At 41.1% G+C, this 4,796-nt stretch overlaps 1 pseudogene; it reads right to left on the bottom strand.

The window, feature by feature from the left end:
- Positions 1 to 2,184: 2,184 nt before the first annotated feature.
- Positions 2,185 to 2,303, bottom strand: LOC133386262 (5S ribosomal RNA; annotated as a pseudogene).
- Between the last annotated feature and the right edge of the window lie 2,493 nt (positions 2,304 to 4,796).

The following is a 4,796-nucleotide window of genomic DNA, read 5'->3' as shown; positions in this document are numbered from 1 at the left end:
CATAAGTCATAATCAACGTGAAGTCAGATAACATCAGACTTTGATTTCACTTAAAATAGTCATGGCTTCCCCCAGAGAATCCTGGGAAGTGTAGTTTGTGAAGGGTGCTGACAGGAGACTCGTATTCCCCTGAGAGAGCTCCAGTGGCCAGAGTGGTTTAACAGTCAGCTGCTCTGATTGAAGCTCTGTGAGGGGAACAGGGCATCTCCTAGCAACTCTCAGCGCCCTTCACTAACTACACTTCCTAGGATTCTTTGAGAAGGCATGACTGTCCAAAGTGAAATAAAGGTCTGGTGTGGATGTGGCCAGGAACAGCTTCGGTTTAAATTTGGGTGGGAGGTTACATGTGTCTGCTGTAGAATAAAAAGGTGGGGGAAATGCTGAAAAACAATGATACTGTTTACAATGTTTTCCTTTTTCAAAGGAAAGTCCTTCCCCTCTGCCCAGTGCCCACCCATCCAATCTCCTCCCCTCCCCCTCTCCCTCCTCCTATCCACCCTGCCTCTTCCCCAGGTCAGTGTTGGACTACGACCTGGGAGACCAGGGTTTGAATCCCCACACAGCCATAAAGCTCACTGGGTGACCTTGGACCAGGCACTGCCTCTCAGCCTCAGAGTAAGGCAATGGTAAAACCACCTCTGAATACCATTTACAATGAAAAATCTATTCATAGGGTCATCAGAAGTCAGGACCTACTTGAAGGCAGTCCATTTTCATTTTCAAACATGATTGTACAGAAATAAATCCGACTGAAGACAAAAAGTATGCAACTGATCAAACCCACCCTCCCTTCTCCTCCCTCCTATTCCCTCCCTCTTGCTGCTTCCCTTCCGTTTTCCTCTCCAATCCCCTACCCCTCCTCCTCCCCATTGTCAGTTTTACCTATCCTAAGCATGATTGCATGGGAGTAAATCTGACTGAACTCAATAAACAAATAAGAACGTACCTATAGCCCACAGATATTTCTATCAAACTTTAAAAAGCAGGGAAATTGGGCCGCTATAGTGAATGCACCAGGGGAGCAGGAGACCTGACCGCCTCTCTGAGGTGAGTGATGGCAACACCTGCAATCAGCCCAAATAACAGAAACAAGACATGCACTGTGCTGATCTTGTTTTAGCAGGGAGGAAGCAACATTATTAAGACAGTTGACATAGTTCAGATAGTCATTTTAAATATGTTTTCTATAGGAAATCATTTTCTCCACTTCTGTTTCTGTGAATATGTGAAGGACAGTAAGACTTTGCAAAATTTATACTAAAAAAGTCCAAAAATAATTGTGGAATAATGGCACTGACTATTTTGCAGAATAGTCTCCAGTGGACACCAGGAGTGTCTCAGTTTATACAAGATAAAACAGTGGGAAGTGAGATATATTCTAGCAAAATTTTAGGTGTGCTCTATGTTTTTAATTGACCATTCCCACCTTGCTTTAAATGAAGTGGTTTAAACATAGCAGGCTGAAAACATGCATCTTGGGTAGGCTAAGTTTGTTTTTTCCAGCAGCTAGAGTCATTCCTGAAGTAGCAACATATTGTAATCTGTCTGATTTTACATCAAACTTCAGTTTCGGATTCAACTGTTAATGCACCCAAAATAGAAATAGAACATTACCTCCAATTTGAAACACAAAAAACACAAAATGACACTGATCAATGAAAAGGCTTTAAAATTAATAAAAATAAATTTGACACAAGTTTTTAGGATGAATAATGAGAGAAGTAAAATTTTCTAGATTAATTTCTCTGTAGAAACAATAGTAACACAGGGATGAAGTAAAAAGAACACCAACAAACATACAAAAGTGTAATTCTCCATCTTTGGAGATGGCAGGTGTTGCCACCACTCACCATATGCTCCGAGGCACATGTTACCAAATTCTTCCAAGCTACACAGCAAGTAGATTGGACTGTGAAGACCAACCCAAATTGTGTTTGCAGTTTGACACATTTGTAGGGCAGTCCAATATCTCAGAGAGGCGGTCAGGTCTCCTGCTCCCCTGGTGCATTCACTATAGCTGCCCAATTTCCCTGCTTTTTAAAGTTTGATAGAAATATCTGTGGGCTATAGGTACGTTCTTAAACCACAAGGTTTTTTGCCTATTAGTGATAGATATTTTCAGGAAAACCATCCGGTTTTCATGGTAAGAGATATTCAGAGATGGTTTACCATTGCCTTCTTGTAAGCCTACGGCACCCGGTATTTCCAGGTGGTCTCCCATTCAAGTACTAACCAGACCTGACCCTGCTTAGCTTCCGGGATCAGACAAGATCAGGCGTGTTCAGGGTAGTATGGCCATAGGCGCAGTTTGACTCTAACATTACTTATTTCAACAAATCAATGCCAATATACAAAATCATCAAAACAAAATGACAGCACAATCCTATGTATAGGTACTCAGACATAAGATACACTGTGATTAATGGTGTTTACTCCAAGGTAAATGTATCTAGGATTGCATAAACACTTAGCTGGAGTGTGTGTGTCCATTGAACTGAATGGATCTTACTTTTGAAAAGACATATATAGGACAACATTGTTAATCTCATTTTCATTTCTTTTGTAACATCAGGGCATGTACATACAAAAATTCAATATAATATTTTTCATTATAATTTTTCATTATCACTCATTATCATGATCACTCATATCAACCCCAAAAGGCTTCCAAATAAAGGATTACTAGTACAGTTCTTCTAATAATAAAAGACAATTGAAATTGAGAAGCCTTGGCTCTTACTATCACACTCCTCCTTACAGTTCAACAGTAAATTAGCAGTCTTCTGCACATCTACGGTAAATCTTTGGCATACTTGAAAGTTGTAACTGTAAAATACTGCATCCGGTAACTGTATTAGGATTGTTACAAATGTCTCATTTGCATATGCACAATACAGAAAGCTTCTAAATTGCTGGAGCAGTTTAGTTTTTTTAAACAACAACAACAAACAACCTTCCATTTGGAACAGTAGAATTCAGCTAGAAATTAAATTGTTCCAATAATTTTCCACTGCTTTCTACTGAAAGCTCAATGCTCTGATAATTTCCAGTCCTGAGCATTTATGAAAAAAGATACTGTCTTCAGAGTGGCGGTAATTTGTTCTTGTTTGCACAAATGCACTTTTGGATTCTTAAAAGTGCTCAGGTAAGCATACAAAAAGCAAAAGCATTTTGGAGTCATTCAGACTTTGAATTTTTTTAAAAAATCCAAAGAAAAGGAATGGGAGGAGAGAGCAAAAATGAGGAGATTAAAGGGCAGGGGAGATTATGTGGTGCTGCCAGCGTGTGAAATGTCCTCCATGCAGTTCTAAAACCGTCAGAGGTCAGAAACCTAGTGAATGAGAGGGAGAAAAAGACAAAAGGTCAGAAAACCTCAATATACCTACAGGGGATATGTGTAGTGAAGGAGGTTGTCAAAAAGAACATTGGGTCAATCTGAACATTAAAATATATTTAAAGATAGTCAGTGGCTAGTTCATGTGGACACTCTGGATTCATGGGTGTCTGCAGGAATTTTTCCCAGGGAGGGAGGAATAAAACACTGAAAGGGAGAGCAATCTGGTTTCTCATACACACAAAGAGAGACAGAGACAGAGAATAATAGTGCCTGGACGTTTTGCCCTCTATCTCAATTTCTAGAAATGCCAGAAAGTTTTTTTTTTTTACTTTTTTTTAAATAAAAAATAAAAGCTGGGGATCTGGAGGTTATGGCTCGTCATGGGTTGTGGTGGTTGACAGAACAACTACTTACCGCCCCCCCATGGATGACTATGTCTGGACTGCTTATAACTGCTGTGCATACTACAAGGAAGATAGCACCAAAATGGCACATGTTTAAAATTAAGGTGGAGCTGTACTTGATATAGTGAGGAACACCAAGTTCTTCAGGACAGGTTTCCATTCTCCAGTGCTGACTCCAGGTTCTAAGGTTTGCTTGAGAAAGATGCCCTCAGTGGGCAACCTTCTTTGGCCCACTTTCTCTTCACTGCCCACATGCTTGCCTTCTCCATTTGACCTCAATCCACCCAGCCACCCATTGGGGGAGGGGAGGGTAAACAGAAATCACTGCTCCTTTTCTTTAGATCTGTCAGTACTCATGTGCACAGGGAGGACAGCTGGCTATGCTGTGACAGCAAAGTGAAAGAGCAAAGGGGATTACAAGGGGATTTGCAGGGCCCCTCTTCTGAGTTGTAGGCATCAGCAGGTGCCCACTGATTCCAACCGCTGATGTCAGCCATATCTACAAACTATTGTGGCTTTGCCCACAAAATCTGTGGGTTTGGTGAGAATTGGTTTCCTCACCTCCCAGACCCCCCCCATTACTTCCCATGGGGAGACTTTTAACCTATCTTCAGTATGTATTATGAATGCATCAGAGGAGGCACAGAAATCTGAGCAGCACAGTACTGAAACGGAAAAATCCTGTTTTTGTCATCTGCAAATTCATCTAAAACATGGGAAGCAATGGATGAACTGGTTGTTGGGTTGTTGTAATTAGGGAAGAGGTGGGGGCTATGCTAGCTAACACCAGGGTTTCCAATGTGGGTTAACTAGACTAGAAGACAGTATCAGAAATAGTGTGGGACTGCAGGAGAGCAAGTAGCATCTTCCTTTTGCTATACTCACTTTTAAGGACACAGAGGACTAGGTCTTCCTAGCCCCCAACCCAGATCAAGCCATTGTTCTTTTTAAATAGGAGAACTAGCTGTCCAAAATCATTATTGATCTTTCCCTTCAGTTAGGTAGAGCTTGTCATGCAAGTGACACCTACTGAATTTCCTTTTTCTGCACAACTG

Source organism: Rhineura floridana, chromosome 5, assembly GCF_030035675.1.
Source record: "Rhineura floridana isolate rRhiFlo1 chromosome 5, rRhiFlo1.hap2, whole genome shotgun sequence".
NCBI lineage: Eukaryota > Metazoa > Chordata > Lepidosauria > Squamata > Rhineuridae > Rhineura > Rhineura floridana.
This window is presented reverse-complemented; position numbering and strand designations above follow the sequence as displayed.